We start from the raw sequence: 23,618 nt of genomic DNA, 5'->3' as shown, positions 1-23,618 counted from the left end.
CTTTATTTGATCTTGATTAGCCCAAGCGTTCAACAGATGTGAGTGGACGGGGAGTAGAATAGTAGATTTCTGTCTGAAGGTGTACATTGGCATTTTGACAAATACATTCTAAAGTTAAATAGACCTTGACCACCACTGTATTGATCACAATTTGTAGCCAAGGAAGCACATTCATGATAAAAGAAATATAATGCCATTACTTCAAACTGCAAAGCAGGCTCGATCCTTTCAATGTTTTTTTGGAATGCTAAAATTGTGTGTTGCCCTAGTCAAACCTGACATTCCCAGCTATCAACAAGAAAGGTCTGTCTAAATAGTCCAGATGTGGAAAACTAGCTACCATGGTTTCATGTTGATGAAAACAAGTGGTGGTGACCACTTCGCTCCTTCTCTGGTTAGAGAATATCAGGTTTTCCAATTTCCGAATTCTGCAGGAGCTGTCAACCCTGCAGTCCCCTCAAAACGTTCAGAGTGCAACTATGTATGATTTCTGCTCTCTTCAGACACTGGAGCCCTGCAGAGGAGACACAATAGTATGCTGGTTAGTCTCTGTCCTTACTCAGCACTTCCTTATACCATGTAGGTAGCTATATGCCATCTTTGACGAATCCCAGGGTATTGTCATTGCTTCCATAGTGAGAGACCCTTCCCATGAGGTGAAGGTGCAACCCGATAGTCCCCATGGGGGTGGTTCTCAGCCAGGGGATCTCAAAGACTGGGAAACCCCCTGTGGGAGCAGTGATGACCATATCCTGAGAACACAGTCTCCCTGCCAATCATCAGACCCTAGAGCCCTTTCCTACAACCTTAACAACCCCTTCCCTAATAGGGCTGTGTGTTATTGTCACCCTACCATTTCCCTATAAAGTTCTGGGGCTATGAAGAGCATAACTGACCCAAGGGAGATCAATGCTAGAAATACTGAGATGGGAAAAAATAAGGAAGAGTTGAAAGATTTACTGCTGACAACCAATGTGATGGGGAGAAGCATGGGAGTATGAGGATCACCTTTGAGAACCACAAGGAACAGTCTAGTGGTTACTTGCTTCCGATTGGTCCAACTAGATCAGAAATAGAGGAGGTAAACCAGGAAGTGTTGTCAGTCCTGCCCTCGAGGAGCCGCAAGCAGGGAAGTTGTGAGCTGCTGAGAAGGGGCTGTGGGCCGTTCTACCCACCAGACAGACAGGGAAGCTTTGCCAGCCGGCAAGGGAAAGACGTTTTGAGAAGACTACCAAATCCATCACTGGCAGAAGGAAGGTCAACCGTGCTCCTGAGGAACCGAGAGCGAAGTTTGAATGCTGCAGACGGAGAGACATGGGAAGAAGCTGTAGGCTGGGACGACGGTGGAGAGAAGACGCCGTCTTTAAGGGCGCTACCAAGAACCGGCAGGCCATGCGAAACCAAAGAGAAACCAAGTATGCAGAAGACATTGGACGCCTTGTGGCGGGAAGCTGTGCAGCCCGACTTGCTGAAGCCGAAGCAGGGACGCGGACCAGAGCGGGCACAGAGAGCGAAGGGCTAGAAGCTCACCCAGAGTCGGAGAAGCCCCAGCAGGTCTCCACGCAGCAGGAACCCAAAGAACAAGGTGCGGGTGCTGCCTGGGTCCATGAGCGAGGCTGGGGACCGAATGAGGGGAGCCCAAGAAGGGTTAGGGACCCGATACGAAGCGAGTGATAATACACGGATCAAGCACCCTAAGAGAAATATAAAGACACAGAAACATGCCGCATCAGAAGACACTTGGAAGGAGAGTAAATCAAGTGGACACATTATTTTACCAGATATCCTGACATATAGCCTTAGTGTTTTTGTTGAGGTAGGGCAACCCCTCATAGAAATAGTGCAAGATAGTTTTTTTCTTTTCTTTATTTTTATAGTACTTCTGCACCCTTACACAACTCATACCTGGATTCCCTCTTCTAAGCGATTAGAGGGAGCTCTTTTAACTTTCTCGCCACGAAGTGCAGTTTGGTTGAATATATACAACAGCTACCCCAGTCTGTCTCTAAGTCGAATTAATTATCTGCAGATCTGCACTCTCCTGAAGGCAATCTGAGGGGTTTCATAGTTCCGTTAGGAATGGACGATCTTTCGTGTTTTTTCTTTTTGGAGGCTTTGTAGTTAAAGTTTTTAATTTTTTTTATTTATTTCAAGTGTGCATCAGTTGAGATTCAACTTTTTACACTAAATCAGAAACATAAATAAGATCATACACTAACAAATACAACTATTTACATATTAATCACATATCCATTAATTACATTAAAATCACTACATTCTGTAAAATACAGTTGTTTACATTGCCAATAAATTCTCAACATATTCATTAACAATAAAACCATTTTATAAAATTCAGTTCAGATTATTTACCAGAAGTGAGAAGCACATTTTCCACTCTTAGCTATAAATTAAGGACCATGAGGGCGAGACTTGAGAATTCTGCAGAGATCGCCTCCAAAATGCCCCAGTTTCACTTGCTTCTAACCTATAACCAAATTGGCCAAGACATATTTTGTGTAGATATGAAATGGCAGAGCACTGTAGTAAAGGTTTCGTGGTTTCCTCCTGAGCATTGCACTTGCAATGCCTACGAATCAAGTTTTCTTTTTGTAAATGCATTCTGAGATCCAATACAGATAAAGTACTGAGTGCATTAGTTCTAATAAAAAGTCTGATATTTCGGCAAGGGGTATTTCAACAAATCATTTTGGGGTTTCATACCATTAATCACATATGCACTATAGTTCCCAAGGGATGTTTTCCCTTTATCATAATCATTAATGAAAGCCCAATCTCATAATGTTTCCTTTAACTTAAAGGATCTTATCAGGATGGGGAATACCTCAGGCAGATCCAGAGTCGAATCGATTTAAAAAAATAAATAAAAATAAATAAATACCATATTAATTTTCTGAAACTCATGCACTCCTGTGTTCTGTTCAGTTCTAAAGATTTGACACAATATAACAAGCAATAGACCTTCTGGGCTTTTCAAACTCTGGATGTAAAGGCAACCCCTTTTTGCTACACCTCATGACAAACCGAAACCAGAAATAGACCCCCTGAGATACCACCCACTTCTCTTACCAAACCCCATTCCTACAGGAGAGTGAGACAAGAGCAACCAGAGTCAAAAGGGACTTAATCTAATAAAGTTCTTCCCCCTAGAATTACACCAATTACTGAGACGAGGAAGAAGCCTCATGGAGTAATGCATAACTCCCATTGGAAACACCAATATAGTACTGGGACGAAGAAGAGGTATCCTGAAAACTACAAAACTGAAGGTCAGTCATGTCACAATAATTGGACTAATTGAGGTCAGGTAAGTAAGCCTATGCCTCCACCCCTGCAACCTGTTAGAGACTCAAAGTTGTATAAAAGGTGGAGTCCACAAACAGCAAAGGGAGAAGGAGAAACTGCAGATCAGTTTGTGGAAGGCGTTGGGACAGCAGCAGAGGAGGGCAAACAGACTGTGGTGAGTCGGAGGACAACAGGACACTGGAAAGCTGCAGAGCAGGGAGCTCAGCGGGATCATGGCAAGGGAGCCGTGTCTCCAGGGAGCCGGTGAGGTCTGAGGAAGGAAGCCGCGTGCATTGACTGCCCTTCCAGTGTGGCTCTGCAGGTGCTCATTCCTCTAGGTGGAGAACCCGGCCCAGGAGTGTCTGAGGGGAGCTGTGTGAAGCAACGAAGTGTGCACAAAGTTGCGCTGGAGAAAAGGGGAGCTGCGCGAAGAGGCAAAGTGCGAGCAAAACCCCAAAAGGAAATATTTAAAAGTAAGGATGAAGGAAATAGAAGAAAACAGTGTTCTATTAATATGAACTTTCAAACGGAGGGCAATGACTAAAGCCCAGGCACCTGATTGCGCGACCAGTAATGGGTGGACTGTGCGGTCTAACAACTACGCCCAGATCAGGGGAGCCTAACAGAAAATTTTACTTTGGGACAAGTTGAAAGAATTACTGAATGTTGACGTTTGTGGCAAACTGGAAGAGCTATGGAAAATGGGTAAGGGAACCTCTTAAGTACTCAGTTGAACGTTGTATGTGTTTTCAAAGAGTAAAACTTTACAAAACCAGAAAGGGGGCAGTGGGCTTGGGGAAGGGAACCCTGAGAAGCATATTGAACTGTGTGAAACTAAGAGGAGGCTTGAGTTTGGGGAATAGGAACCCTAAGAAGACTTTGAGACTTTTGTGAATTGATTTGCCTTGTGAACTGTGTGGAACTAAGGAGGAGGTTTAAGCTTGGGGAAGGGAACCCTGAGAAGCCTTTGGAACTTTGTGAATTGATTTGTTTTGAACTTTGGGAAGGGAGCCCTGAGATTTGTTGCACAATTTGGAAACCAGCAAGTATTGGAACTGTATCCAGAACTTAAGAAAGGGGGCCAACATCAGATCCACTTTGAAACTGTTTTTTTAGACTAACCCTACACAGCCTTTGATATTAGAAGTGAGGGCAAGCATAGGTTTTTGACACAGGCAGACTTTTGTTTTGGGACTAACTGACAAAGGCACACCTTAGTTGCATCAGTTAAGGGAAACCCCATATTAGAGATAGGGCCAGATAGGCGTTTTACCACCCTGATCTCAATGAAGTCTATTGTTGAACCATACCATACCATCGTCTGTCATCTCTGATACATGCCTATCTCACAATAGGTACACACTTGAGTTCAAGAGCCATTTGCTACAGTTCCCCTCGATAGTTTTTAGCCATTTTGTACATTAAAAAACTAAAGTCTCGAACCCATACAGTATATTCAGAACAATACTTGAAGAGTAAAGTAATAGTAGGCCTTTTAGGCTATAGCCACCAGTGTTTGAAATATAACTCTTGATAGTAGTCAATAAAGATGTGGCTTTTTATGTCTTAACTCTAATGGTATTATGAACAAAACATCAGACAAAAGGACATATGGGTAATGGACAAAGCAAGATAACCTTTAATACAGGCTTGCAAACCATACACACCAATAACACCTGTTGGGGCTGATTTTCTATACTCTGGCCTGGTGGACAGATGTATAGAAGGCCAACCTATATTGTGACAGGAACAGCTCTGGGAAGCTATAGCCAAACCCGTTTAGGTAGCAGTGACAGGCGGTCTAGGCTAAGTTCTTCAGAGGGGGTGAGCTTGTAAAGGGTTCACAATGAAGTCACACAATGGGCATCACAAATTGCACTTAGACAGGATGTATAAAAATGCAGTTATTTAATTATGGCCAAAACACACTATAGGAAAATGACTACAAGCAGGTAGACTTATCACACAACACTATCAAACTAAATACATGTATACAGTCACTGGGGTGTTAAGCATAATACGAATCAAATACTCCTGGAAAGGAAAGGTTAGTCAAGTATTATGCACAGAAAGGTCAACAGAGATGATACCTAGCTAAAAGTGTCCAGCCCTAAGTTGCCTGGGGCCTTGTGCCCTATTGTTCAGGATACAGTTCCACAGAAATTAGGATGCAGGAAAAAATGCAGGTAGGGTCTCTGGGGGTCCAGTAAAGAGTTCTTAGAGTTAGAGTTCAATGTAGACGAATGCCCAAAATGTGCCCCAACAGTCAGAAGTCTGGCATAGGCAAGTTGTGGCACAGCCAAAAGTGTTAGAAATAGGTTTATCATAAGCCCATTGACTTATAATGGGAGTATAGGGGGAGGTTAAAAGCTCAGTAATTTACCCCCTTACTCCGAATCTTCCCCAGACGTGGTAGAACAAAGGAAGGGTGTTCTACGTTGTTTTTCCTGCCGAAATCGGCGGTCCTCTATTTCCAGGGGTGCAGGTTCGAGCACCACTCCGGTTGGTGTCTCTTGCTGGTGCAAGGACTCTCGGTCGAAGAATGCAAAAAACAATTCGATGCAGCACCCCTGTCAGGACTTCAGGTAAGCAGGTTTCAGACGATGCACGCCGCACACAGCGTTGCAACAGGATTCAGTAGCTGCGGCCGGACTTTCCGGTCTATCTCGGGTCCCCTTTGTGTTAGGACGACGAACATCTCGCAGGATTGAGCCTTACAGTGGCAGCTGAGAGTCCACCAAGTTTCAGGCCGAAACTCGGTACAGTGACGTCACTAGCACGGTAGCCCAAAAACGAAGCTGGTCAGCCATAGGACGGTTCTCGGGCACTTCCGAAGGCTGTATTTGGCAGGGCACCGAACAGACGTCGGGAATGGATGGTCCCTCCACTCCAAGGGTCGTAACACCTTCGCATGACTACTAAAGATCACGAACAAGACAAGGCTCCACCAGGGCTGCAGCAGAAGTTGGTTGCCAGGTCTCCTTCAGTCAGGTTTCTTCACGGGTCTCGCAGCTTAACAGGATACTTGGCTCCTTCAGGTTTCTCCAGGATCTCCGAGGAATTGAATCTCGTGGTACGGCCATGTTTGACCAGTAGCCACAGTTAGTAGCCAGCCGCGGTTAACACAGTAAAGCTAAAGCAAAATTCCCCAAAAAGTGGGGAAAAGTCACTGCTGCCACCAGTCCATCTTTTAAGCACATCTAGAGTAACCAAAAATCCTCTGAGTGTTAGTCTAGGGCAAATCAAAAATGCACCCCATTGCACTGCAGTGTAAGCTGCTTTGCACAATGATTAAAAGTAACCGCAAGTAGCAACATAGTAACACGACTAAAGGAAACACTGTTTCCCAGTACTGATAGCCTGAAGGACATATCGGTTTCCCCATAACATGTGAGCAAAGTCCAGTGCAGTGAAGCTTGAGGCTTCACTGTACTGCAAAAAGTACATGTCCGATTCAAAAATTAAAAGCAAAAGGTTTAGGGGTTCCATAAAGATGGAAGGAAAGGTGCAGTAAAGAGAATCTTTCCTAACACCCTACCAGCCCACCGCCCGAACTAACCCAACCTGCCTCCATGTTGTCTTCTCCTTGTATTCCTTCATGGTCTGGTCTCTCATATTACCCAACGCTTCCGTTTTACCTTCCCCGCATCCCCAAAGTACAACAATAAGATGAATTGTATACATCCACAGTCTATCTTCCATCTCTGTCGCCCCATGTGCCTCCTTTTCCAGGTCAGTCGCTTTGGTCTGTCGACATCCAGCGAAGTCCTCCTCAGGTGGTGGGTGTGGGGACATTGCCTCCTGACGCACTTCCAGTCGAGAATAAGAGTCTGTTATTGCTGGTTTAGACCGGTGCAATCCAAGATGGAGGCTCAGGTGGCCCTCGCCCAGTGCACCTGAGAGACTCCAAAACAGTGTTTCAGCAGTCCTTCAGCGCATGTCAGTTTGGAAGAGCTCTCAGGACAAGCATTAGCTCAAGCCAGTTAGGGGAAGATTTCCCCATCACATGTCTTCTATAATAAAAAGAAAAATAACAAACTCTAGGGCACATATATAAGTGAATAAAACTACAGGTATCCGACACTATTCCCACACGCTTCCCATATCGGTTCATTATTATCCATGATCACAGTTGTCTTATTGCCTTCATGGCGTCATCACCACATGAATCATAACCCCTCTCCCCCTTGGGCGTTATCAGCATTCACAGACCCCACTTTTGCGCTTACTGCCCAACTGTCTAGCTGATCTTGATATACCCCCACACTAAACATCCCAATTCTACTCTATCCTGCATCTATCTATGGTCCATTCCTGCTTTTCGCTTGTGCTGGTAAAACATCTACTATCTTACTTTTATTTTTGCAATTTATACAATCGTCCTCATGACTTTTTGCAGTTGGCAACAATTTCCCCAGCTCCTGTTGAATCATTTCATTTTCTTGCTGCTATACCAGTAGAACAAAAGAGGGGCTGAGGTCGGGGCCAGACCGAAGAGGAGGCAAGCTAAATGTTATGTTTTGTATAACCACTGCTCCTGAGACTGGTGGCAGCAGGCAATACCAGATTACCCCTGCCAATAGAAGAGAAAATGTTGTGAGACATAATGTGGTGGTAATATAAGGATGTTCCTTATTTACAGTGCATAAAACATCTCCCTCCATGCACATTGCGGCAGCTCGATGGGCCACCTCAAATGCTTCTTTTTCCCAGCTATATACCGTCTCTAAGACCTGCAAGCCTTTCGTCACGTGTGTCATGTGTCTCACTGCACCCATACATGCATCTCAACATACACAACACAAACATACAAAAACAAACATTCATGCACACCCGAACCCCCCAGCCCCCAACTCAGCACACACACTCTCAAGCATACACCATGCACCCATACAGACCCGAACCCCCGCGCCCCAACTCAACACACACACTCTCAAACATGCACCCATACAGACCCGAACCCCCCACCCTCCAAATCAGCACACACACTCTCAAACATGCACCCATACAGACACGAACCCCCCACCCCCCAAATCAGCACACTCTCAAACATGCACCCATACAGACCCGAACCCCCCACCCCCAACTCAGCACACACACTCTCAAACATGCACCCATACAGACCCAAACCCCCCACCCCCAACTCAGCACACTCTCAAGCATACACCTGAACCCATACAGACCCGAACCCCCCACCCCCCAACTCACCACACACACTCTGAAGCATGCACCCATACATGCATCTCAACATACACAACACGAACATTCAAAAACAAACATTCATGTACACCCGACATCCCCCCACCCCCCCATCTCAACATACACAACACAAACACTCAAAAACAAAACATTCATACACATCCGACACGCGGGGCACCCCCATCTCAACATACACAACACAAACACTCAAAAACAAGCATTCATACACATCCGACACGCCCCCCCACCCCCCATGTCAACATACACAACACAAACACTCAAAAACAAACATTCATACACATCCGACACGCACCCCAACCCCATCTCAACATACACAACACACTCAAAAACAAACATTCATACACATCCGACACGCCCCCCAACCCCATCTCAACATACACAACACAAACACTCAAAAACAAACATTCATACACATCCGACACGCCCCCCCACCCCATCTCAACATACACAACACAAACACTCAAAAACAAACATTCATACACATCCGACACGCCCCCCGCCCTCCATCTCAACATACACAACACAAACACTGAAATACAAACATTCATACACATCCGACACGCCCCCCACCCCCCATCTCAACATACACAACACAAACACTCAAAAACAAACATTCATACACATCCGACACACACCCCCACCCCCCATCTCAACATACACAACACAAACACTCAAAGACAAACATTCTTACACATCTGACACGCAGCAGAACAGACCCGACACACAAACACACAGACCACTTACCAGAGACGTGCTGGAAGGCAGGTAAGCTGAAACCCTGGCGAGGTAAGTGGAATCGTACTACGGCTGGCGTGGTAAGCAAGGCTGAAATGCCTTCCGGCATCAAGCCTTAGTGGCCACGCCAGCCATAGTGCTGGCACTCCATTGGTGCAGCACACACGCACTACGTGGCTCGTAGGAGTGACGTGGTGCGTGTGTGCTGAGCCAATGACGGCCAATGTTTTGTCCGGCCTGGAAGACAACAAAGACTTTCCTAATGGAGGGCGACCGATGCTGCTTGCGGGCCGCCCTCCATTAGGAAAGTCTTAGTGCCTCGCGGGCCGGAAAAAACAGCATGGCGGGCCGCAACTGGCACGCGGGCCGTATATTGTGCACCCATGTTCTACTCCAATTCCCTGAACCTTTGTGGAACCAGTTTCAGCCACCCTCTCAAGAATTTCACATACACTTTTACCACCCTTCTCTCTGTAGGCGACCAGAAACAGTAAATATCTGTATCCGGCTCCATCCGGATTCAACACTGAATTGTACCATAACCTTTAGTTATACACCTGGGTATATTAAAAAAAATCTTCCATCTCCATCTCTGGTGATTGCAAATGCTGAATCGGAGTACACATTCTGTTTTCGAAACTGTCTGAAAATTGACACTGGGCACTTATAGAACTTGAACACACTTTCACTGACTTTCCATTCACCATTGTTAGTAAATATGATTCCAGTCGCACTAGCCGTTCCTTTCCTTTACCTACAACAACACCGATACCTTCCATTTCACAATGCACTGGCACCACCACTCAGTGAATAGCCATTGGCAGGGGCATTGCTAGGTTTGTAAAAGATCCGAGGTTGGAGGGCATGGCAAGTTTAAACATCACATAACTATATCATATGAATGCACGTGCAGTGCTTTCAAGCGTTAATATTGCATACTATACTTCTCATACTCATTTGGAAGTACTGCACTAATATGTAGCTATACTGCCTCTCCAAAGTGGGAACATTCATCCAATAGTGCTAGATAATTCTTTGAGGTTATGTAAGACAAAGAAAAGCCTTTGGACAGTACAGCCAAAGACTTGCTGTGGATTGAGAAATTGTATTTAAGCAGCAGCTGGAGAGCTACCTGTTTGCCACATTAGCCATACAGTGGACCTCATTCCAAGTCCGGTGGTAGCCGTTGCGGTAAAACCGGCAGGTTGCCGCCAGACTTGCACATTTTACTGGCGCCTGCCTTGACGGTTAACAGCGGGGGATTCTAACCCCGCCGGTCTGGAAAGTCAGGCGCCTGTAAAATGGAATTCCCCATTCCCATAGAGTCCAATAGGACTCTATGGGAATGGGGAACACGGAAGCACCGGCACCGTTAATAACGGTGCCGGTGCTTCCGTGTAAGTACCGGCACCGTTAATAACGGTGCTGGTGCTTCCGTGTAAGTCTGCCTACCGTGGCCGCTGTGTCAGACCTGCCGGGCACAGCAACTCTGGCAGGCACACTTGCAGTGTGCCGGTATGTAACAATGGTGCTGGCACACTTAGAATGAGGCCGTGTCTCTTGCTGCTGGTTGTTGGGCTGACAAACTGCCAGTGGGTAGCTAGTGGGCTTAAAACGTTGTGGGGCATAGTTTTTTCTTCAAAATCGAACTTTATTGGCATTTTAGTTAAAACAACACAGGTCAGCAATGAAGCATTACCCTATAACCAACACAGTTAAGCCCTCCCACCCCTCTTTCCCTCCCCCTCTTTACCCCATGCAGAAAAGTTTAATTGTCTCCACAAATTTCAAACAAAGGACGGTTCCTCATTTCCAAACAGGTATCACAAGGGCAGGCTTATCCGTGAATCGGGAGAGCCTCCCCCAAAGTACGCATCATTCCCCAGTTCCCTAGGAGGGTGCTTAGGACACATGCCCCCCCCCCCACTCTCCCGGCCCATTCCTCTCCCCTTTCAACCTCACCGCCCATACTTTTCAAAGAAAGGCAACCATAGGCCTTTGATGTCGGACCTGGACTCATTTAAGAGATGAGTGAGGTATTCCATATCATATATGGCACAAATCTTTAGAACCCACTCCTTTTCCACCGTCATTTGTGGGTTTTTCCACAGTTGGGCCAGACAGCATCTCGCAGAGACCATCATGATCTGAAACATGTGCCGCTGTTCCGCCTCCTCTTCTGTACCTACTCCAAAAAGGAGAAGCCATGGCGAGAGCTCCCTCTGAATCCCATCCACCCCTTTTATCCAGGACAGGACTTCCCTCCAGTACGCATGTACCCTTGAGGAACCCCACCACATATGAATATAGTCCCAGTGGCACTTCCAGCAGTGTGGGTCATATCCCTCCCTCATTCGAGCAATCCTCGTTGGGGGGTGGGGGGTGTAATGCCATCTATGTAATAGCTTCAGGGCCTGGTGTCTATACAGGAGCAAGGTCGTGGAGCGGTTAGCCCTCCTGCACATCTGTGCCCATAGGGTGTCCTCAATATCCCTGCCCAGATCCTGTCCCCATTTGATTCTCGATGGAAGGGGGTCCCTAGGATTCACCAGAAGGATCCTCTTGTACAATTCAGCTATTAGCCCTCTGGATCGCCTCTCTGTGATCAAGAATCTTTCAAAGCTCGTCAATTCCCTCCTTGGATTTAGCCCACCCCCCCACCATCGGACCTAAGGCAGTACCCTCTTCAATTGCAAGAAACAGAAAGGCAACAGTTTACGAAGTCCCAGTGCTTCCTCCAGCCTACTCAAGGAGAAGAAAGTGTCCCCTTCCCACATTTGTCTCGCCCTTCTTAGTCCAGCCTCATACCGGGGCTGGAAGGACAATGGCTCCTCAATCCCGTCCCTGAGTGGGGGAGCCCAGATACAGCTCAGAGTCGATGTGAGCCATCTATTGTCCCCACCCTCCCTCCATACAGACCACAAGACCTCCAAAACCGGGTGATACAACACTCTCTTCGGGATAGGGGCCCTAGGCACCCACAGCCATTAATCTAGTGTGACCGGGGCTAGTACCAAGTTTTCCGTTGCCACCCATTGCTTCCCCGACAGTGGATCAAGGTGGTCCATTAGGACCCGGAGCTGGGTTGCCCTATGATACGTCACCAGGTCAGGTAACCCCACTCTCCCCTCCTCTGGCAGGATCAGTGTCCTACAAGTGACCCAGTGCCTGGCCCCTGCCCAGAGAAATCGCAGCCTAGCCACCTTCACCTCGGCGAAAAACGACATAGGTATTGCTACGGGTAACATCTGGAATAAGAACAAAAATTTGGGGAGCACCACCATCTTTATACAATTTAAACGTGCCATCAAAGACTGCCCCAAGCTCAACCATCTCTCCATGTCTCGTTTCATTGTGGACCAAAGAGGGAGGACATTTCTAGGGAAAAGGTCCTCAAAGCGCTGTGTCACTTGGACCCAAGGTAGCAGAAGACATCCTCCTGTACCCTAAATGGTAACCATGCAATGTACCCCTTCTCCCTATCAGACAGCCCCCCCACCGCTTTTGCCAACTATTTTCCCAGATTGATTTTGAACCCTGGTTACCTCCCATAGTGCTCCAAACTTTCCAGCAAGAGGAGAACCGAGTGGGACGGTCCAGTAATGTAGAGCAGGGCGTCATCCGCAAAAAGGCTAATCTTACAGTCCACCCTAACAACCGTGATGCCTCTGATCCCCTGATTATCCCTGACCGCCGCCGCCGGTAGCTCCATGACCAGTGCATTACTCAGCGGCGAGAGTGGGCACCCTTGGCGTGTGCCCCGCTGTAGATGGAAAGCCTGTAAATTCAATCCCGTCATCGGACCAGTCCACCTTGGGCCCATCCCTAGGGATGCAAAGACCTCCCCTATAAAGGTCCAACTCATCCGGTCGAACGCCTTCTCTGCCTCTAGGCCCGCAAGAGTACCCCCTCCTCCTTAACCACCAGCGCATTTAAGGACGTGAAGCGTTTTTCGCATGTTATCCGCTCCCTGTCTGTGTAGCACAAAGCATGCCTGGTCAGGGTGGATCAATCGGGGGAGGCAAGACTCCAAGTGTGACGCAAGGATTCTGGCAAAGATCTTGGCGTCAACATTGAGGAGGGAAATAGGCCTGTACGAGGCACAATTGGCTTGGTCCTTCCCTGGCTTCGGGATAATTGCTATTAGGGCCTGGAGAAACGCAGCCCTTCTATCCCCTAATATTCTGGGGGTTACCCCCACCCGACTCATTTAACCAATAAACCAACTCCCGGACCGCCCTCCAATTACTGTGTGTCTCCTACCTGCACCTCTCCCCTCCCACTCCGTAACTCAATTTCGATGTTCAGACAACTGACTGCCTGGCCAGCAGCCATAAGTGACTTCCTATCTGACCCTTTCAGCTCTGATGAAGCCCCCAAAAGGGGACCGGGGTGTCCACCGGAAGATTAGGAGGCCAAAAATAGAAAATTCGCCCCCCCCCCTCAAGTGTCATCATTCCACGTTGGGGGGGTCTTAAGCCTCTGAAACTTTCAGACTCCTTTTGCCCTGCGCTTTCCTTGCACCGATTCTGGGCCCCGGTTAGGGTCCAGTCCCTGACCACTGGGCTCTGAGGTGGACCCCTCACGACGTCCCACCAAATCCTCCGTGACATGTTTTATCTCTTCCTCTTCCACCAGATGGTGTTGCTCACTCTCCCATTCGAACACTAGTGCAAAGGGGTAGCCCCAGCGGTACCTGACCCCTTTCTCCTGGAGCCCCACACTTCTTTTGCCTCAACAACGTGTGAGCTGAGAGATCTTGAAAGATGGTCACTCTCGAGTCACCATAGTTCACCTCCTTCATGTGCTTCACTTTTTTTGAGGATCCTCATCTTGTCCCCATAATAATGCATGCACGCGAAGACTGAGCGCGGACCACGAGTTCCCCCTCCGCTTGGTGCACCCTATCTATGGTGACTGTCTCCCCTTCCCTGGAACCTAGGACCATCCCTATTATTTCCTGTATCTTTTGTTCCGGGTCCGCTGGTGACTCGCCTTCAACCTCTTGCAGTCCGAAGAACCAGAGATTATTCCGTCCCTCCCGGTTCTAAATGTCATCCACCTTGAGGCACAGCTCCTCCTCAAGCCTCTCCATTTCCATAAAATGTGCCTCCATTTGCGTCTCCAGGAGTCCAGTCATGGTTTGGTTAGCTTCCACTCCATCCATTCTGTCCTCGAGGCCGAGAGGTCTGCCAGTTTCGCCCTCATATCCGTCCTCATCCCTCTGATCGCCACCAGGATAGTTTGCATATCACTTTTAATGGATCCGAGTTCAGCTGGGACTGGGGCGAGTCCCCTGCCTCCTTTGGCCTCTGCCATCGCCTCCTTGCCTTGATACTGGAATCGCGCTAGAGCACCCTTCCAGCTCATAGGCATTCCAGGGTGTCTCCTCTGGTACCCCAGAGGGATGGTCGGTGGTCCGCAGGCCTAGCTCAGGCTTTGGTTGCCATAACCTGCGACTGTCCTCTCTGCTATCCAGTTGCCTGGTGCGGCCCTCCCTTACCAGCTCACACCTACGCCTCAGGGCTGCACGTCGAGCTGACCAGGGGTGGTCTGCTTTAGGCAAGACTGGTGGTTTCCCAGAACTTTACTATGATGTGCTGTAGTCCTAGTTAGTCTTCCACTGGGCTGGCTCCTGTCCCCCCGGGTCCAAAGTCAATGTCCCCAAGGAGGCACCTCTCTTTGTTCCAGTTTCACCCTGTGGTTGGGCCTCACTGTGAGCTCATATGTTTAACAGGCAGGATGTGTCCCGTTGCAGGAGAGCCCCCTAGTGGCCAGGCCTGCTTCTCCACTACAGGGGGCTTCCCCGTGCCTTCATTCTCCCTTGGACAGGTGGGCAGGAGCCCCTCCCACAGCTTCTGAAGCTGCTCAACGCTGAGCTCTGTGGAGGTAGCAGGGTAAGCCATCCATGCCCCCTGCACTACTACAGCCTCCTATGCAGGTCTTTCCTGGGCCCCAACGCTAATGAGACCTCCAGGATCCTTCATGATCCGTACCGCAGCATATTGCTAAATCACACACGGCCGATCGTAATCAAAGGGGCCGGCGCTACTTTTGTTGTTGCAGGTTGCTAACGTGAGAGAGCTGCTCCAGGATTGGGCGCTCCGCTGTATTTCCGGCCCTGACCATTGCCGGAAGGCGTTAGCCGGTACTTCCCCGTCTAAGGCATTCGTCCAAAGATACTGCTGTACAGCCTACCTGTGCCTATCCGTGACTACACGGGACACCTAACACTACCTAGACCCTGCTGCTCATGTAGCAGACATTGCATACCACCATCTACCTGCTACCCTTCAGGGAACATCCTACTACGATCCCCAGGACTAGCCACCAAGTAAGAACACTGGTCATCTGCTATTAACCTACATGGGCAAGCTACCTCCCACGACAATAGCTATGTTCCCACTATGCTGCGCTTTGCAACATAGCACCTAGCAATTACCTACTGTGTATATATTAGCGAGTGTTGCTCTGCATATGCTACTGTCTCGCCTTGAGCTACACGCTGCCGTAGCGCTATCGTCACCACTTCACTAAGTTTGTCAAATATTTGCATATGTCTTCTTGATTTACAGCATTAGCCTATCCATCCTAGCCATTAACCGCTGTTGCGTGCCACTTACCCAGGCCTGATTTACTCTGTTGTAATTGTAATTGCATTACTTGGCATTTCGAATGTCCAGCCGCTTGGTAAACCAAACTGCTCATTGACTATCCTAACCTGCTTACATGTACTATGTGTAATATAGGTATTAGTCTCCAAACCTTTTAAGTTGGCCCCCCGGCATACTAACATTCACCTACATGTACCTACACCGACTAATGTATCTGCGATAAACTTCTTTAGTCATTATTGCTAACTGTTTTGCTAGCCGAACCTGTCTTTACATGAAGCCTTAACCTGCTGTTATTACCTGATTGTAATTATTTAACTATGCACTGGTTCTTAGACATGTATGGGGCAATCCTCCTGTCCTTTGCAACTTTAGGATCTACTGTTACTTCACTCTTCACATACTCATACCAGGCCTATTTATATAATACAATCCTAATTAGGCATGACAACTTTGATTATTTTCGTCCCAGACCCTGGGACCGCATCACCTGCATCTCTGAGTCCCTCTTTGCACAGCTCTGAGCCAAAGCAAATCATGGCAAATATTAACCCATACCTAAACTTGCCAGCTCTCTGGCTTGAACACTTTGCTAGCAAACCCACACCCAACCAAACTTGTGCTACCAGCCTTAGAAATTACAGACTGGGCTCCAGAATCATTAAAAAAACGTGTCATTCCTTTGTCTCTAAAACACAAACCACATCACCTACCACTACCCTCACTGGTACTGATAACACTAACATCCCTTTCAAAAACCCACTATCTACTCACCCCACCTGCTCCATAGCAGAAAAAACGATCTTGATCAAAAAGGCCTTGGTCAACGCCAGATCGCTCCCAGCGCACGTGCTTGACATTGCTGACTTTATTATAACCGAGGACTTGGACTTCTTAGCCGTGACTGAAACTTGGCTACACGCAGCCTTTGGACCATCGCTGGCTCTAGCAATACCCGACAACTACGCTATTATTAGAAGTGACAGAGACACTAATCAGTCAAAAGGTGGAGGAGTAGCCTTCATCTTAAAAAATGCCTTAGAGCTTACACAAATCCCTAATAACCAGATTCCTTCTGCTGAGTTACTATCAGTTAAACTATCATTATCACCTAACCAAACTGCCACAGTGCACCTTATCTACTGACCACCAGGTCCTATCTCTTCCTTCGCTGAGGATATCTCCACCCTCCTCGCTGTTAATACAAAGCCCAACACAAAAATACTTCTGGGGGATCTTAATCTTGGATTCCAAGACCCCAATGCCATCGACCTTGCCAGTTCACTGACTGACCTAGGATTTAACCATCATACACGAGCCCACACACACCAAAGGTTGAACCCTTGATTGGCTTGCTGATTCTAACTGTTGTAAACCTGTTATCAGTCACTCGTTGCATCTGGTTTGATCATCACAAGATAATTTTCACAGTCAAAGCAACTCCCCTTAAGCTCGAATCGAGCATTCCACCTCCTATTCAAACTCGCAACAAGAAGGACATTACCAAGGAGAGATTACTACTGATCATCCTCCCCTACTTAACAAAGTCGCAGTCTCCTGCTCCGATCCCACAGTCCTTGTAGATACATACCTACAACCAAACCATATTAAAAGCTTTAAACTGCATAGCTCTGCTAAAACTACGCAAATCCAAACAGCGTGCGCATCTCAACTCGTGGTTTACACCTCAACTGAGAGACTTACGTAAAGCCAAAAGAATGCAGAATCACACTGAAAAGGCCATCCAACAGATTCTAACAAAAACACTCTGATGTGTGCATCAGCTTACTACAAGGAAGCAATTCTTACAGCGAAAAAAGACACCTACAATAAGCAGATTCTTCAGGCAGAATCCAATACTAAAGAGCTCTTTAAGATCCTTAAATAACTGGAATCTCCCATAACCCCAACAGAAAAGTGTGACACCAATGCCACCTGGTGTTTGAGTATACAAAAAGCACTTGTGGGCAAAATTACAACCTTGAAAATCAAAATCAACAATAAAAATTGCAGTCTGATGACAGGCCCCCCCCCTCTACGGTACGCTCCTACAGCCCGCTAGCACTTACGCACTCCTGTAAACCCTTAAACTTCTCTCCTCTATCTATTTGGGAAGTGGAAAATATCATCAAAAAACTAAAACACTCAAACTGTCAAGGCGACACATGCCCAGCACCTATCATCAAGGAAGCTGCCCATGACCTAGCCCCTTTCATCACCGCCTTTATCAACGCCTCTTTTATAGCTGGAAAGGTCCCCGACAATCTTAAGGATGCTTGGGTTAATCCCCCTCATTAAAAAACCCATCCAACTACAGGCCAGTCACCACAGTGCCTTTCCTCTTGAGGATTTTAGATCTAGCAGTTTATTTACAAATTCAGGAATACCTCGAGGCTAATAGACTCCTCGGTCTCCAACAATCCAGCTTCCGCCTGAAACATGGCACTGAGACAGCCTTATTAGATCTCGAAACACAAATACAGGACATCAGAGACAAAGGCAAGTTAGCTTTACTACTACTACTTGACCTCTCTGCAGCGTTCGACTTGGTCGATCATCAAATTCTCTGCCCCCACCTAAAAACTGCTGCCCATTTCTCAGACGATGCCTCATCATTGATCAGGTCATTCCTTGCAAACAGAAACATGCGTGTTTTCTCACCAACCGCATCAGCTGATCCCTCGCCTGTGACCTGTGGGGTCCCACAAGGGTCCTGTGTGTGCCCCACATTATACAATGTGTTTACTAAACCTCTATTTGATATCCTTGATTATCTGGGTGTCACCTATACCAACTATGCGGATGACACCCAGATACTCATTCCCATTACGGGGGATTACACAACTGACACAAAGGCTCTTAACGAGGTCTACTCGGTCATACAAGCCTGGATGGCACATCATGGATTATGTTTAAACAATGATAAAACTGAGTTACTCATCTTAGGCTCCCATCTACGACTCAACAAACTCGACCCTGCTTTCAAAGCCTTCATCATCGATGGTAACACCATTAAGGTATCAAATAGCACCAAAAACCTTGGCTTCCATTTAGACTCCACCCTCTCCCTGACAAAACATATCAACTCAGTTGTCTCAGTGTCAGCCTACACTTGTAAATTGGTGACAGCCTGCAGACCATTCATCTCCACTGCTAACTGCATCATCCTTGTATTGGCCAAAATCGACTACTGCAATGTGCTTTATCTAGGAACTAGCCAAAAGAACGTTAACAAGCCTCAAGTAACCCAAAATAAAGCAATCAGAGCGGCCCTCAATATCCCCAGAAAAATGCACATCTCTGACACTAGACGGAACCTCCATTGGCTCCCAGTGGCACTCAGAATTTCGCTCAAAGCCCTCGCACTTACACATAAGTGCAGAGCCTTTCAAGCCCCTGAATACCTGGCTAACCGCTTCACAGCACACACAGCTACACGACCACTTTGATCTGCACAATCACATTCACTTGCTATAACTATATTTAAATCACAGAACGCAGGGGGGGTCTAGCTTCCCTGTCCTTGCCTCCAAACTGTGGAACACACTCCCCAATTCACTGAGATCTGAACCCTGTTACAAATAAATTCAAGAATACTGCCAAACTCTGGCTCACGGAGCAAGATCTAGCCACTACTAGAGCATAAATTATATATACCTTCTTGCTACAGCTATGCCTGCACTAACAAGACCCTCATATGCGGACAGCTCTAGATAATTGTTACAACACTGAGAATGTTCATGTGTATATCATGCCTGTTCATTGCTTCATATGTCCCTCCTGTTTATATGTCCCTCATGTAACGCAATTACCTGTAACATGTACCTGTATCTCAAGCAATGTTAACTTGGAGGTTATCTGTAACTTGTGCAAGACGTGCCCAGATGCCCCCGTGCCGGGTGCGCAATAAAAATAAACAAAATACAAATACAAGACAGTGGAGCACCTGGGGGCACCACTTACTGTCCTCCCGGCTGTCTTCTTCCTCTGCCGCACCCGCGCCACGGCACCTTTGTTGTTGGCTGGGACTTTGCCCCCTCCCGGCACCAGAGGTGTTCGGGTCGCGGTGGCCTTGGCGTTTCACCAATGCAGTCTGGTATCCCTTCCCAGGGTCTGCTGTGCGCAGCTCGTCCCTCGTCGAATGACACGGATGCCGGATTTGCCGTCCCTCAGCTGCGGGCTCCGGCACCACAAATCAGGCAGTCTGGAGTGGTTAGGGCACATGTTACCCAACTGCCTCGACCTCCAAGCGGGCAGGTGACACCTCCTCTTGTCCCTGCTGATGCGGGGCACAAACCCACCGGTAATATGGGTCCAGGCACCCGCTGCAATAGGTTGTCCGTGGCTCTGTTTACGTTCCCTTGCTCACGGGACGGCCTTCACAGGCTGGTGCAAGGCTGGCAGGGTCCGGCTCAGCGAGCGTCAGCCCGGTTTAACAGTGTCGGGGTATCAACACCTTCACTTTTTGGGCTCTGTTGGATCACTGCGGCTTCCCACGTCTAGGAAGTCGTTCCTGCCGGGAGTCAGGTGCTGCAATACTCCATATCTCCTCTATTTCACGAAAGCAGGGGACGGAGCTCAGCTCTCAGGCAGCCATCCTGCCTGCGTCCACTTGTGGCCTCTGTGAGACATAATTTAATCATACAATGTATTGTGAAATGTTTTGAAAAACCCTGCCAAAATCAATCATTTCAGCACGATTTTTTTAAAATAACCAGAAAAGTACATATGTTTCTTAGAGATCACAAGGGCTACCGAATACTGTACCACTAATAAGCTGTGGCCAGCTGTAAGCAGGCAGATACAAATTCCTAACATAACTAACAAATGAAAAGCATTTCCAATTCCGACATAGCTTTTTAAACGATGACATTTGTGGATTAATTCCATTACTATGTGAGTTGCATTTAGTAGAAATGCAGTATGGACAGAACATACTGCAGTAAAAATTAAAGATGCATTTCCAATTCCGACATAGATTAGCCATTTTTTAATACATTTAAATTCAAAGATACATAATACAAAACCACCATGATTCTTTGCAACAACTGTGAACTGTACACAGATACTAAATTGGGTTCCTATAGGAAACAATGAAAACAAACCATGTGAAATATAATTTAACGAACTGTACAGTATCACAATCTAACTTCAGTTACCATTTTAACTAGTAAAAGTAAGAGCTTGCCTTCAAGTGTGTATGCCAGCAAAACAATCAAAAACAGCATCATCAGAAACCGATTGTAGCACTCTTCTGTCTACTGAAAGTACAGCAAGGTCCTCCAATCTAGATTGCCCCATTGTACAACTGAGCCAATTGTGTAGCCTCCATAAAACACAGAAAGATCTCTCACAGATACAACTGCTAAAAGTGAACAGATAAAAGTGAAAGCAATCATTAGAGGATCTAAAAACTTATACACGTGATCCATTGAGAGAGTTTGACTTTTGTTTCTTTTTAGCAAAATCATGTTTTGCTACAAGTGCTTCTTAAATTCTATTTTGTAATGGTTTACAATTTCCCTTAAATCCTCAGATAGTAAGTTTGGGGAAAGTGGACTGCACGCCTGAATTACTCCCATCATCTCTACTTTGACATTAGAGAACCGTTGTTCCAGTTTAGAGCTCATCTTATCCATGCATGCAAAAAATTATGTTGTTCTAAAATCATCTTTTATACTGGCATGTTCCCGAGAAGAACTTTGTTCAACCACAAAGTCTTCCATGCTCTTTAAGTTTTTTCTTCGTTCTAATACTACTTTCTCGCTTTCAGTGTTGGTATTACTGGGCAAGGATTCTGCTTTTTGCAGTAGCTCTGAAACGCTTTCTGCAGTTAGCATATATTTTAACGTATTGCACACAGCTTCTTTCAAATCAACTGCTTTAGCTAAATCTAGAGTTTCTTTTTAGAGGATTGTGTGGAAGCCCTCTGTGGTGGTAAGCAAAGACTGGAACATGAAGAGACAAAATACTAGTGGCATTTTTTTAATTAAAAACCAGTTGCCGTACTGGATGCGATTTCTGAAAGGCACTGATGGACAATTTTGAAGTTAGTTATCAGTGCATTTACAGAGCGTACCTGATAAGACCAGCGTGTATCTGAAAGCTGGACAAGCTCTGCTTGTTTTAATCCCAAAGTGTTTTGAACCGCTTTGAATTTCTTTGAAATACTCAGAGCTATCTTGTGGAACCCGCAGCCCCTCATATATAAAGGCCTTTTTAGTTTGAGCAATTAGCTGTTGCTTGCAACACCTATAAGCCGGAACTATTGCATTAAAGTACAGCTAATGAGAAATGGCATATGAGGAGGGACACACTGCTTGTGGGTGTTTGGTTATTTGCCCACACATTGACTGCCCATGGTCTGCTAATCCCTATGGCCATTCCCACACAGTTCCTTCCCCTCCTTGCCCAAAATGCCTCCTCATGGGAACCCCTTGGGCTCGCTTTAATCAATCCTCACCATCAACCTTTGCACTTGAAGGGCCTGCTAGTATTTTTTTCAGAGCAGTCTTCTGCGAGTTAATGACTTAATTGAAGTTATCAACCCACTACTGGTGTAATAAAAATGTCTTAACCAGGTCTGCCTTCAGCCACTCAATTTTTAAGTGTCTCCTTCACTAAAGGTACTGTTAAAACAAACATTGTCAAAGCCAACTGTTTTGGCTTGTGTATAAGTATTAGGCATTTGCCAGGCCCAGCTACTCGCACCATTGTGCACCTGCTACCATTAATGGACATTTAATACCACTAACGCAGTGCCTGGCAAGTGCCTTTGCCATGCCTACACAAAATGTTGGGTAGTGTACACGGTGTTAATACGCATGCGCCAGCAGGATTGAGGCTCGCGCATGCGCTGTGTGAATAAAGACGGTCACCGGGCAGTTGGAGCCGGGGACCTGAGCAGAACACATGCGTCCTGCGTGGTCCCTTGGGTGTGCATGCTTGTGTGCGTGTGAGTGCCGGTGGGGGCCCTGGCCAGCCCCCACCCTACAACACAAAAGCTTAATCTTTTGGCATTGTCAATGCTTGTTTTGTACTCTTGCAGTGTACCCACGCATTTCATTTAGTGAAACGGCTGCATTTGTGCTTACGAGTCTCGTGTACCTGAATATTTTTCACCCAAGTTTGCCCATACTGGGACGTGAGACAGACACACGATTTAAAGCAAAGTACCTTGTGAACATTGTAATTAAACTAAGTGCTCATTTACAGAGAAAGAGAACCCAGCCACGATCAGTCACGCGTGCCTCATGCCAGTCTAATGGAGGATGGAAGAACGAGGACATCGGGAGCCTCCTTTGAAAATGCTCGCAATGTAAACGGGAAGTAACAGTGGGAATAAAGTGCACTACTTTATTCTCCACATGTTGGTGTCTGCTTTTGCCTACCCTGTCCAAAAGCACCCGATAATGGTAGGAGTTTTATCTGCATTTCATAGCGTTTACGCTTAAAAACAGTCAACACCAATAACCTCCCATCTGTTTACAAATGCCTTTCACTGTACTTGCCATCATGATCGGTGTAAAACTCACAGTGGTGCAAATATACAACAGGGTAATGATAGAACATTGCATACAACCGACTTTGCTTTCTGTCAGGTCTTTGCTGGTTATCTCGACAAGTCAATCCATTTTATACTTGCTGAATTAGATTGGACGTGTGCATTGGAAAAACGAGACGTGCGATGGAAGGGGACGTTACGTGTTCGTACTCACGTGATGAGTAGGCGGGGCTACCACTGCT

At 46.8% G+C, this 23,618-nt stretch overlaps 1 protein-coding gene and 1 long non-coding RNA gene across 4 annotated transcripts in view; one reads left to right on the top strand and one right to left on the bottom strand.

Annotated features, from left to right (window-relative positions):
- The window catches only part of DYNC2H1 (dynein cytoplasmic 2 heavy chain 1), a 3,314,293-nt gene that overhangs the window by 1,895,077 nt on the left and 1,395,598 nt on the right, over positions 1 to 23,618 (top strand). The gene's annotated exons all lie outside the window — the stretch shown is intronic.
- On the bottom strand, positions 122 to 23,545 carry LOC138527736 (uncharacterized). Its single transcript, XR_011284026.1, has 2 exons — positions 23,408 to 23,545; positions 122 to 514 (listed from the first exon to the last, which is right to left on the bottom strand). It is a non-coding gene; the product is annotated as an uncharacterized lncRNA (long non-coding RNA).

This window comes from Ambystoma mexicanum, chromosome 7q (genome assembly GCF_040938575.1).
Source record: "Ambystoma mexicanum isolate Mex_15411 chromosome 7q, UKY_AmexF1_1, whole genome shotgun sequence".
Lineage (NCBI taxonomy): Eukaryota > Metazoa > Chordata > Amphibia > Caudata > Ambystomatidae > Ambystoma > Ambystoma mexicanum.
This window is presented reverse-complemented; position numbering and strand designations above follow the sequence as displayed.